This window comes from Macaca nemestrina, chromosome 14 (genome assembly GCF_043159975.1).
Source record: "Macaca nemestrina isolate mMacNem1 chromosome 14, mMacNem.hap1, whole genome shotgun sequence".
Taxonomy (NCBI): Eukaryota; Metazoa; Chordata; class Mammalia; order Primates; family Cercopithecidae; genus Macaca; species Macaca nemestrina.
In genome coordinates this window covers 28151637-28165398 of record NC_092138.1, presented here as the reverse complement: position 1 = coordinate 28165398, position 13762 = coordinate 28151637, and positions in this window count along the sequence as shown.

Below are 13762 nucleotides of genomic sequence, written 5' to 3'. Positions count from 1 at the left end.
TTCCTGAGCTAGGGTCCTTGTCCTAGGAGGAAACCCATACCCTAAGTATCTGACCCTTTGGAAAGAAATTTGGGCTTTGTTTGGGGGCTACCTGATACTCTTATTTTCCCAAGAAATTAAGGACTTGAAGTGTATTTTAATCAGAGTTTTCTCTAGTAGTGCTGGAAATTAATAGGTCATCCACATATTGTAGGAGGGATCCGTTATAACTGTAGTTTCCTTAATTCTTTTGCCAATGCATTTCCAAAGAGAAGGGGACTGTCTCTAAAATCTTAGAGAAAGATAGTCCAGGTAAACCGAGATGTAGCATGAGCATCTGGATCAGTCCATTCAAAAGCAAAAATACACTAGGAGTCTGAGTGTAAAGGCATACAAAAGAAAGCATCCTTTAAGTCTAATACTGTGAATCAATCAGCACCTTCAGGGATTTGGGCCAATATTGTGTAAGTATTAGGAACTAGTGGATGGAGTGGGACTATAGCCTCATTAACTGCCCTCAGTTCCTAAACAAATCTGTATTCCCCATTTGGTTTATTTACAGGCAGAATGGGGTGTTACATGGGGAATTACAGGGTTGTAATTGTCCATACTTCAGAAACTTTGATATGAAGGACTGTATACCCTGTTGTGCTTCGGGTCTCAAAGGATATTGTTTTTTGTGGATAATCAACATTGGGTTTTAAAGTAGTCTTGACTGGGGGCATATTAATAGTTCTACCAGAGCTAATACCATATTAATAGCTCTATGTCCCAAACAGAGGGGTCTACTTGAGAAGTAATTTGCAAAGGAAGGGAGGTCTTTTCTTTATCTCTATTAAGTCAAGCACTTAGAGCTAGAACTAGTGCCCGTTTCCAGCCTGTTACATTTTTATGAGGCTTTCCAAACTGAACTTGGCCTATGATTGGGAAAGTGAATCTCTTCACAGTAAAGAAATAGGGCACTCAGCCATAAGTAAGAACTGAGGGGACTGGAGTGCCAGGATGTCTTTTTATTTCTGAACTAAGGCTCTTTTTCCTGTAGGGAAATGCAAGGTCCCCCATGGTGCAACCAAAGAGGTATGTGAATCTCTTAACTTTTGGCTGGCCATCAATTTTCACTATGGTACATGAGCAGTAAGACAGTGTCACTGAGAAATGGGTTAGAGCTGAGAAGGCTGCTTCTGTATCCAATAAGAACTCAGTATTCTTACCTGCCACATCAAGGGTTACCGGTTACCCAAGGCTCCTCTGTGGAGATGGTAAGGTATCCTGTGGGAGCTGAGGGGAACCTCAGGCCCTGTCAGCCTCTGTTATCTTGGCCATTATGGGTTTGGGTGGCCCAGGCTCCCTTTGGAGCCCGGGGTAGTCTCTTTTCCAGTGTTCCTCTTGATTACAGAAGGCACGCTGATTCTGGCCCAAGGGCCGGCAAGTTGAGGGCTCTCATCTGGGCATTCCAGATGCTGATCTCATTACACTTACTCAGGATGGGTAACCTTCAGGTGGCAAGGGGCTTGAGGCAGCCACAGACAATTGTGCTTTTTGGCTATTTCTTTTGGTTTTCTCTGCCTCTTTGGCCCTGTCTCTATTGTAAACTCCAAAGACCACCTTTAAGAGTTGGCTCATAGGGGTTTGAGGTCCCATTTTTGCCTTTTTCAGCTTCCTCCTAATGTCAGGAGCAAGTTGAATAATAAAATACATACCCAGGAGACTGTGCCCTTCTCGGGAGTCTGGGTCTGCATTTGTATACTTCCTGAGGGCCTCAATCAAACAGCACTAAAACAGAGTGGGATTTTTGTCCTTCCCCTGAGTTACTTATCTAACCTTGTCATGATTGATTGGCTTAACCACATACTTTTCTATACCTTCAATTAAACATGTTACCATGTGATTTATCATTTGAGGTCTTGGGAACCCCTCTGGTAATACCACTGAGGGTCCAGATCTGGAACTGGATCTCCCCTCACACAGTAAATGGCATGGCCTTAGTTATGAGCAGCCACTCCATCTACATATTCACAGATAGTACGCAGAACCCTTTGTTTCTCCTCTACAGTACTGCAGGTGGACAATAATATTTGCAACTCACATCAAGTTAAGTCAAAAGACATGGTCAACTTAATAAACTCTTCTACAAACTTCCCTGGATTCTCTGAAAACTCACCAAATTTCTCTTTGCATAAAGCCAAATCAGACTTAGAAAAAGGCACATATACTTGTTGTCCCCACATCTCCACCTCTCGAAATGGACACAGGCTTGGTTTTAGGGGCTGATATGGGGACCTACTCTTGGTGGTATTGCTTGGACTTACTTCCTTGGGCAACAGTGGTTACAGGCTGGGCTTAGTTGGATAAGGAAGAGAGGTATTTGGTAACCTTGGATGGGAGCCACCTCAGAATTGGGGAACTGAGGAGGCTCGGCATTGGGGAGGAGGCATGGGCCTTCCGAGAGGAGTCACTGGGAGGAGATTATCTGGGATATCCGGTGTGGCTTCTTTGTGACTGGAAGTGAGATGAGCCACACAAATCCTACAGTTGTCCCTTAAGTCAGGATCCTGGTAAGGGGCCATAAAAGCTGGTACATAAAGAACCTCTCCCTACTTTCCTTCCTTTTTACAGAATAAGTCCAGTTATAAAATAGTATCATTTTAGGTCAAATTTCTTGATCTCCCAATTTGTATTGAACCCAAATGGTGTTGCAATAGAAAGAGTTTCTTTCACTTTGTGCTGTCTAATGGGAATTTGTTCCAATTGCCTAAAAGGCATCCTAGCAGCGAGTCCCTTGGGATGCTTGGCGTCGTCCCCATGTTTAGCAAGGATCTGTACTAGATGCAGAAGTTTTTCTAAGTCTAGCGAGAGGTCACTTATTTTCCCTTTCAGGGAAAGGGAATGTAGTTAGCCAGCTCCCTTTTCCTCAAGAAAGGTCAGTAGGGGAATTGCCACCAATTCTTGCAAAGGGGGCATAAATACAGTTAGCAAGACATGACAAAAGTAAATTTAAGATACGACTGGGCAGTGGAGTGGTGACTGCTTCTACCAGTAAGTGGAATATAACAAAAGAGGTGTTTTAACAAGGAAGATATAGAAGGAGAGGGTAATGGAATTCTCATAGTCTGAATTCCACAAAAAGCAAAGAAAGTGTTGACTGAAATGGGCAGTATGACAAAGGAGAACAATGCTAAAAGTGTGCCTACTGCCAAAAAACCAGGAGCAATGGCCAACGAGGGTCCTTTCCCCAAATGCCAGAACCCTGGGGCATGCAAGGGTTGGCCAACAGTGAACCACAAAGGCCCAAAACCTAACATAACTGGGGTCACAGAACAGTGTGACTGTGGTGTTCCATAATCAGTACAACGGGAGAACCTCTCAAAACAAACAATTGCCCCCATAGCCACAGCAAAGACCACAAATACCACAATGAAATTGGTGTAAAAGTAAAATGGCTGGCTGTTAGAGATGCAAAAAAAAAAGATCTGAGAGAAAGAGCAAAAAAAAAAAAAAAAAAAAAAAAAAGCATGCCAGTCATGCTCCCTTCTGGGCCACCTAAATGACAGGGGACAACAAATTATCAAGGCAGAGGTCCTGTTTCCACTTCCTCATTCACCCAGAAAGGTCGATATCAACAGGGAACAAAAGAGAGACTCAGCCATCCGTGGAAGCCAGTTGGTGCCTATCAGTTTTAATTTGGGTTATGGGTGAAGATTTCCCTCAGATTCCCTCAGCCTGTTAGTCACCAGGAAAAATAATGGCTCTGAAAAGACCCTTTGGCTACTGCTGCACAGCTCTATAGCATTAAAGCCCTATAGACTTACAGCTCCCACCTGTACTGAGTCCCTTTGTCTCATTTGTCTTGTTTGTGTTTGTTCCTTCATCCCTTCATGGTCACTAGGCTGATGCCGGTGTAGCCCCAAATTGAGGCTTAGCCTGGGAAGGTTCTTGGCTTTTCTCAGGAAGGAATTCAAGAGTGAGCCAACAGGGAAAGAAAGCAAATTTATTAGAGAAACAGTGTACACCTCAATGGCTGCTCCATAGACAGAGAAGGGCTACCCTATAGGTACAGTGGACCAGACTAGCACTTGTGAATTCCTGGCTAACTACATTTATACCCACTCTTAATTGTATGTTATTTACAAACTTTCTGGAAAAGGGGCGACAAGTTCCAAGAACCATATAAGGCAACTTGTGGGTCATTACCATGGCATCATTTGTAAACTGTCAAGGCACTGGCGGGTCTTATGTAAATGTGTTATAGTTCCTAGTCCTGGTTGGTTTGGGTCAGTTTCTTTGCTACATCTTGTTTTATCAGCAGGGTCATGACTGTGCTTAGAGGACAAGTCCTGCTGATCTCCTACATCAAAGTCCTGGCCTTTTGGGGTTGACTGTTCTGGGAAGCATTGTCTGACTTTCAAGACTGTCAGTGGAGATAGTAGTCTGACTTTCTACAGGTCTGACTTACAGCAGGCTGGCTTCCTGGGCTGGTTGAGTTCCTGGGCAGGTTGTTACAGGTTGTGGGTCTGTTTTTATGTGTGGTCTGGTCATCTTTCATTTGTATATTCAATCTGTCAATACAACACAAAAAAATGATTATGAGAGACAATACAATACAGTACAGTAAACCTAGGCATGAACAGTCCTCATTTATCACCTTTGGTCTCTCCAGACTACTGGATTCTGGTCCAAGTACACATACTCTTAAATTTAACACTACAGAGCCAGAATAGGGTCAGTTTCCCTGTAGCCTCTGAGACTCATGGTAAGAAAGCCTTAGGTCAGCTATACAGCTTATCCTGCAGTTCAAAAAGGAACATGGGCAAGAAATGAAAGGCAAACAGAAGTGACAACTGTTTTTTCTCCCAAACCACCTTCATGGCCATCATGTTTAATCTAGAAACCTTAATGAAACTACTGTGTGAATCTTTGAAACTGTTTTTTATTACTCTCAGATTTAGGTGATTTAGGACTGTATTGCTCAAATAAAACTATTTGTGGAGCCATAGTGATGAGGTGCACAACTTGCTGAATGGCTTGATGAGATAATATATTCTGACAGTCAAATTGACCTTGGACAGGATGCCACATGTAGGTGCTTAGAAACTTTCTGGGAATTATGGAGGTACTGCTACATTCAATGTGTGCGAGTTTAGATTAGAAAAAAAGCAAAAGGCATTTGAAGGTAAATGAACTAATAGTTCTGCATTGGGTTTTGTTTGAACAGGAAGAGAGATTGATTGTCAACTACCAAACTTATTTTTGTACATACATTAAAAAATGTAGTACTTTGATGGCTCTCAACAAAGAATAGTAAGTAAAAATAATGAAACTTTGGCAGTGTTTTCTTACTATTAATTTAGAAGTATTTCTCTTTGCATTATCAGAGACTATATTGCTTATTTTTTTCTCTGAGCTGTCTGAGATGTTGTACAAATCCCATGTTTCAAATAATTTCCAATGAGATTGAGAAAAACTAATTTCAACTCAGTCTAATAGAATGAGCATTTGTTGATGTCATACCTTGTTCTCAGCACTGCCATCTTACATAATGTCAAAAGGTAACATTTCATTCCTGATCTTAATATAGAGAAGTACAGATCAAAGAAAGTGAAAAGCTTCATAGGAACTACTAGAAAAATAACAATAGAATGTGTGCTTTTAAGAGTAATGAAAATATAATAGCAATTAAAGGCTTGTCTATAAACTACAGAGAAATAAAAGTAAGAAAACATTGAAAAACAAGAAAAAGATGTCATTAGACAAAAAATAAATTATCACAACCAAAAGAAATGGTTTGAACATTTTTCTATAAGCAAAGATTAATTATACTCTCTCTATAAATGAAACCCATCCTAATAATCCTAGATGGCTTAGTATAAAAAGATAAGCCAAGATGCACTAGGAAAAATCACCAATAATCAAAATGTTGATGTTGCAACATTAATATCAAACAAGGATAATTCAAGGTCAAAATAATTAAAATAGCACGAAGGATATAATTTTATCTTGATGAAAATAATACAAATATTATCTTTTGGCAAAGAGTACAAGACATAGGCTCATTCGTGCTGTTAGAGTATATACACTAGTCAATTCTTTTTTTTTTTTTTTTTTGAGACGGAGTCTGGCTCTGTCTCCCAGGCTGGAGTGCAGTGCCATGATCTCGTCTCACTGCAAGCTCCGCCTCCCGGGTTTACGCCATTCTCCTGCCTCAGCCTCCGAAGTAGCTGGGACCACAGGCGCCCGCCACCACGCCAGGCTAATTTTTTTGTATTTTTAGTAGTGACGGGGTTTCACCATGTTAGCCAGGATGGTCTCGATCTCCTGACCTCGTGATCCGCCCGCCTTGGCCTCCCAAAGTGCTGGGATTACAGGCGTGAGCCACCGCACCCGGCCAGCACTAGTCAATTCTTGACAGCCCTCCTCTTCTGCTATGTCAATCACAAGGGGGCCATCTGATAATATTTACCTCTTTTCCTAATCCATTTTCTGCTCATTAGGGACAGTTTCTGTACCTCAAGATGTTACTCATCATCTTCAAAAACAATTTTTAAACCAACCCTACTTTCTGAAATATCATTTTGGTTTTCTATTGCTGCATTAAAAATAACCACAAATGAAATGGCTTAAAACAACACACATTTATTAGGTCACAATTCTATAGGACAGAAGTCTGGAAAGGCTTCATTGGGTTCTCTGCTTAGGGTCTCACAAGGCCGAAATGCAGCTTTTAGTTGGACTGGGCTTTTATCTGGAAGCTCTGGGGAGGAATCCACTTCTACGCTCATTTCAGTTGCTGACAGAATTTAGTTCCTTACAGCTGTGGACCTGAGGTCTTTGTTTTCCTGCCAGCCTTCAGCTGAAGTTTACTCTTTGGTTCTAGAGGCCTCTCTCCTGTCCTTCACATGACCCTCCCATCTTCAAAGCTAGAAATGGCACTTTGAACCCTTCTGTGTTTCAAACCTCTCTAACTTTCCCTTCTGCCACCAGACAGAGAAAACTCTGCTTTCAAAGAGCTCATATGATTAGATTAGAATCAGTAGGATAATTTCTCTTTTAGTTAGCTCAAAATCATCTCGGTAGTACTCTTAATTACATTTGCAAAACCCTCTTTGTCATGTACTGTGACATAATCACAGCGGTGATGTAGTATGCAACATATTCCTATCCCTTGGTTTAGGGCAGGAAATCTTAGGGGGAGTGGTGTGGCTTTTACATCATTCTTAGGCTTCTATTTACTGCCACATGACTCCCAAAGGAACACAATTACTCAGTAGCCTTTACAAATGTTTTTGAGTCTCTTTTAATTTTACCAAAATCTGAATTTTTGTTTTCTCAATTTTCTACGGCTTCAGAGGATTTCCATGATGAGAGAAAGAAACTACCAAAATATTGAAAATTCTGACCATTTTTGATAGTGTCTTATTGCTTGATAAAATTATTTTATTATTCCAAGATTTGTTTCTTTAGAGTTTCCATTCAGATTTATCTCACGTTCTGCATCTAATAATTCATACATCTGAACTGGGGGAAGGAGGGGAACGTACCTCTGTTGTTATTGTTTTGCTCATCCTAGTTTATTTCCCTCTAAGTTTAGCAACATTTTCTTGTGAGCTCACGTTTGTTGAATTTAATCTGGGGGACTCCTGAGGGTCTAGATTGGGGGTACATGGCTTCAGAGAGGATTTGTATCTTCATAGACCCCTTCAAAATAAACCAGGAAAATTTCGCTTGTCCCCCATGCAGGGCGCACGATGGGGGCGTGGCTCACCTCTTTGGTTCCCTGCTGCCCAGACCTCTAGGGGAGCATGCAGAGGGGCAGGCTGTGGGGCTTCGACCCCATGGCAGTGTCTAGGGGTGAATGTTTACAGCAGAAGCCCCAGTGGGCGTGTGTTACAGGGTGCTCTTTCAGTTTAGCCCTCCGTAGGTGGCTTCTGTTTATCAGCTCGATTAGACCCTCTGCCTTATTGCAAGGACAGAGGGCTTTCTGCATCCCAGGATTCTTGCCTTGGTGTACCGGAAGAATCAGATCACACATGGGTTTGGAGAATGAGTGCAAGGTTTTATTGAGTGGAAGTTTTCAGCAGATAGATGGGGAGCCAGAAGGCGAGTGGAGTGGGAAGATGGTTTTCCCCTAGAGTTGGGCTGCTCAGAAGTGGATGACCTGCCATCTGTCAGTGCCTGTTAGTGTGCTCCTCTGCTCCTCTGCTCCTCTGCTCCTCTTGACATCCAACCACTTCTGTGTTCTTCTGCTGGTGTGTTCCTCTCAATGTCCAGTCACTTGTGTCTCTGCCCGCTAGGGTCTTGTGGTTTTTATATGCACAGGATGTGGTATGGCGGACCAGGGCGGTCTTGGAAAATGCAGCATTTGGGCATGAAAACAGAAATGCGTGTCCTCACCTAGGCCCGTAGGCATAGGCCCAGGGGTGGAGCCCTCACCAAGGACGGTGCCCTTCTCCTCCCAGCCCTCCCTTGCCCCCGTCCCGTATCAAAATGTCCCTGGCTTCAAGCTGGAGGACTTCGTATAAGTTTTCCAAGCTTGCCAGAAGTCCAGAGCTTAGTCTCCGGGTGGTGGGTCTGATCCTAGTATTAGCCTTGGAGAATACATTTATTTTAAATAAGTCTTATTTATTTTGAATTTGTTCATTTTTCTGTGCTCTGATTTCAGTTTGTCTGTCTTCCCTTACCTTCCATTGCCCCATTCCTCTCTTTATTCCTTTCCTCCATCTTTTCTTCCTTCCTTCTTGCTTAGTCAATGCTAGTAAAAGTACAGAATCAAGTGCATGGAAGGCAGTAGCCCCATACTTTTCAGAAACACAAAAGTGTTTCTGATAAACACTTTTGAAGGGGATCTTAGCCAAAGTGATGCACATCCAGAGGTGCCTGTCATCATAAAGACGAAGAGCAGGTAGGTTTGCTTACTTGATCTGGAAAAAAAGAGAAAGCATGTGAACTCTTCTTCACATATCTAAAAGGACCTCACGAGAGAGAAATAAGACTTATCTTTAGCCTTCCAAAAGTAGAATAAACAGGTGGATCTACCAAGAAGGTTCATTTTAGCTCAATAAAAGATGGAACTTGTATAAATTGACATAGGCTGCCTTTGTGAGTGGAATGTGTCCTCCCTACACTCATATGGATGCGGAATACGTATCCTCAACCATTATACTTTGGCTAAGATGCTGTATCAAATAACCTTTAATCTCCCAGTGCTCAGATTCTAGGCTAGTTTCCCATGACTCTCTCTATATTTAGATGAAAAAAATAAGACATTGAAGCCATCTAGAAAAAGTATTTATCCCACATTCTGACTATAGTAAAATAAAACTTTGTGTCAATATTGAAGAAACCTTTCAAATTTGTGAATCAGAGTAATCGTTAATATATTTTACTTCCAAAATAGTCATCCTTGTAATATGTCAAGAAAAAAGGCAATTAATTTTATGCAAAATACTGTCTTCATGCATATCCACACTGGGAGAAAATATGATGCATTTTTAAATAATAATAAGGTTCAGTCAGGAGTAAGAATTTAGTTCATTTTAAACTAAATAGAACAGACACTGGTAAATGAGATGAGATGGCATGGCATGAGCTACATAATAAAACTTAAAATATATTTCAGGGTCATTTCCTTTAATATTAAAACAAATTCTTGATACAATTGGATAAGGCATTTGAATATTCTTGCAGAGGACATTGAGATCTCAGTAATATTTTTCCTTAGAATTTTGTATGAAAATGAAATCATACTTGTTTTAAAATCATAGCTTTGGAGAAAACAAAGCATACAATCTTCCACTGTGGTACAAAAATGTCGGATTGAAATGTTTTAGAAATTCAGCTACCCTTTACCATCTTTAAATTCTAGAGAGACAATAGAATCCTGAGAAAGAAAGAATTGAGTCCTCTAGTCCTGTGAGGGACAATGGACACACCACAGGGGGGTGAAATTATCCAGAGAAGAAAAATCAATCTAGACACAAACAGGATTAGAGCAAAGAATGGCAGATTGTAGGTCAGGTGTTCTTCAGGACAAAAAGGAAATCTGATACCAAGTAACAAGGCCAAAGGACAAGACTCAAGCTATTCGACCATATTTTTTGAAAGCCTTGGGAAAGTTGAATTCTATCATTTTAGAGGCAATTAACAAGGTAAGAACTTTAGAAACATTCTGCTAATTGACCAGCGACCAATGCCTTAGGTGGTAAGTAATCACATACGCACAAGAGAAAAAAGTCATAGAGGTAATGGCTATGAGGAAATAATCTTATGTACAGACTTCTACACAGATCATATATATTGTGTGTGTGTGTGTGTGTGTGTGTGTGTGTGTGTTTCTGTATTTAAGTGTGGTTTCTGTAGTAGAATGAGAAATTCCTTGAAGTCCAAAGATAAGAATGTGGGACTGGCTTACTAGATGCAGTTCAGTTTACTCACCTTAGAAATAGAAATGACAATGTACAGTGGAGCCTTGAACAATGTGGGGTTAGGGGTGCCAGCCCTCTGTGCAGTCAAAAATCCATGTATAGCTTTTGATTCCCCCAAAATTTAACTGCTAATAACCTACTGTTGACTGGAAGCCTCACCAATAACATAAACAGTCACTTAACCCATATATTGTATGTCATATGTATTAGTCTCACAACAAAGTAAGCTAGAGAAAAGAAAATGTTATCAAGAAAATCATAAGGAAGAGAAAATACATTTACTATTTATTGAGTGGAAATGCATTGTCATAAGTCTTCATCTTCCTTGTCTTCACTTGAGTAGGCTGAGGAAGAGGAGGAAGAGGAGGGGTTGATCTTGCTATCTCAGGGTCAGCAGAGGTAGAAGAAGTGGAGGAGGTGTAAGGGGAGAGTCTGGCACACTCAGTGTAACTTACTGAAAAGAAATCCACGTATAAGTGGATCTGTGCAATTCAAACCCATGTTGTTCAAGGGTCAACTGTGTATCTGTGATGGGTAATTTTATGTGTCATCCTGACTGGGCTAAGGGGTACTCAGATACTCGGTAAAACATTGTTTCTGAGTGTGTTTGTGAGGGTGTTTCTGGAAGAAATTATCATTTACTCAGTAGACTGAGTAAATATCTGCCCTTGCCATTGCAGACCAGCATCACCCAATCCAATGAACACCCAAATAGAACCAAGAGGCAGAGGAAAAGCAAATTCTCTCTCTTTGTCTTCCTGTGCCCTCAGATATCTGAGCTCCTGGTTTTCAGGCCTGTGAATTCCAAGACTTACACTGGCAACTCCCCGGATCCTCTGGCCTTTGGACTCATGCTGGGAGTTGCACCATTGGCTCCACTGGTTCTCAGGCCTTCAGACTTGAATTGAATTTTCCCACTGGCTTTCGGGAACTCCAGCTGCCAACAGCAGATGGTGGGACTTCTCGGCCTCCATAATTGTGTGAGTCAACTCCCATTTTAATCTCCCTTTATATATCTATATATGTCCTATTGGTTCTGGAGAACCTAATACAATGCATAGTTTTTGTGAGGGTCAAGTAAGAGAATATGGTAAGCCTTCACTCAACATTGTCACCAGGTTCTTGAATACTGTGACGTTAAGTGAAAAGGAGCTGTGATGAAACCAACTTTACCAAAAGTTAATCAATACAAATGAGTTACATTCTTATGGCATATTTCAGGTCACAAAAACATCACCAAACTTCTTAATAAAGACCATAACCACTGTAATATTAAACATTAATATAAAAATGAGCTAGATGTACATTTAAAAAAGATTAATACAAACAAGCAAGCAAGTATGATAATTATTTACCCGATTATTCCAGTTCATAGCTGTAGAAGGCCAGAGCGTATCTCAGCAGCTCAAGGCCAAGGCTGGAACCCATCTGAACTCACCTACAATGAGGCTGTGTTGATATGCCGATGAACCTAATCTGCACAGCTTTCAGATGTGGGAGGAAACCAGAGTACCCGGAGAAAACGCACGCTGACATGGCAAGAACATGCAGACTCCACACAGATATGGCCCCAGCTGGCAAGCAATTGTTTTTCTCATCAACATTATGATGAGATGGCATTGAATGAAATGAAAATGATGTTACTCAAGGACCTGCTGTGTATGTGAAAGTATTCTATCAGGTGATACGTGGATGGGATGTCTTATTGTTACTATCTGCAGCGGGTATCTATTATTTTTGCCTGTCAGGCACACTTTCCCTTACTTTGGAAGTAGCAACCTATTTTTCCCTGTAGTCCAATTCCATACTTTCAGTCCAGATTGTTAAGAAAGAGTGGGCATCATCCTTCAAAGAGAACCTCATGACACAGACCCAGCTGGGGAAAGTATCACATTACCTCTGGGCCTGACTCTAGTGACATTTTCAGAGTAGATCGCACCAGCCAAGTCAGGTCAACGAGTGACCAAGACTTCTGCTGGAGCTTGAAGGAAGAGGAGTGCTTTATGTTGTGGGGAGTTAGGGAATAATGTAAGTCAATGGCCATCTTGGAGAGGGCTTGGTTGAGAATAAGCTAACCCAAAAAGTAAAGCAGAACCAGGAAATAGAGAAACAGCATTCCAAAGACATTATTAAGCCCTGGGATTCAGATATGCTTAAACCAGACACACCCCTGGAATTCCCAGTTATGTAAGTCCAAAAATTCCTCTTTTTGACCTAATTAGTTTAACTTTCTCTCATTTGTCATCAAGAGTATACTAGCTCAATTCTGGGCATAGTGGTTTGAGCCTACAGTGCCGGCTACTGGAAAGGCTGAGGCAGGAGGATCACTTGAGCCCAGGAGTTCTGGTGCAGCCTCGGCAACATAACAAGACTCCATCTCTTAAAAAAACAAAGCTGAGTCACTACTATTATAGAAACTTTAACTGGAAATTATCTTTTTACTTGGAAACTCTCTGGACCTCATTTATATTAAAGCAATTAGATGACTACTTAAAATTCAACCCTAAAAGCAGGTAAAATTTCACTTCCTTTTGTTCTTTTTTCTTTTTCAGACAAGGTCAATAAATTTTCCAGCTTTTTCCCTGAACCTTCCATTACCCCCAGATTGGTGACTAGGTGTCCTCATCCTAGAACAGTCTCTGTTTCATGCAGCAAACCGGAACTGTCTGCTCACACCTGACCCTCTGGGGAAAGCCTCTCGGTCAGTTCCTTACCAGCTTGCTCACCACATGGCTAGTGGCAGGGCTTGTCAGGGATATGGGCAAATTTCCATCACTCTCAGAGTAGAAAAGATCCCCTGCCCCACCCCCTGATTTTCTCTGAGCTTTTTCCCTGAGAGATGAGGTTCCTTCAACCAAACTAAAGACCACAAAGAACAAAGAAAGCCACAACCATACTGAATTTAATTTCAAGTACCACTCCTTTCATAAGAACTCTTAACTGGTAGCTAAATTGTCTCATTCTTGCTGCTAATAAACAATGAAGGTTGGCCAATATGGTGAAACCTCATCTGTACTGAAAACACAAAAAAATTAGCCAGGCGTGGTGGCGCGCACCTGTAATCCCAGCTACTAGGGAGGCTGAGGCAGAAGAATCGCTGAAACCTGGGAGGTGGAGGTTGCAGTGAGTTGAGATCGCACCATTGCACTCCAGCCTGGGCAACAAGAGCCAAATTCCATCTCAACAACAACAGCAACAACAACAACAACAATAACAACAATGAAGGTTTCAAAAAGCAAAGCAGCACTGGGGAGAAACTGATGAGAATATTTTATGAAAATGGATATTCAGTCTTGGAATAATTAAGGATTTCCAACTTATAGGATATTTTCAAAGTCCCTCAGCTACCTTTATGCTAGAGTATG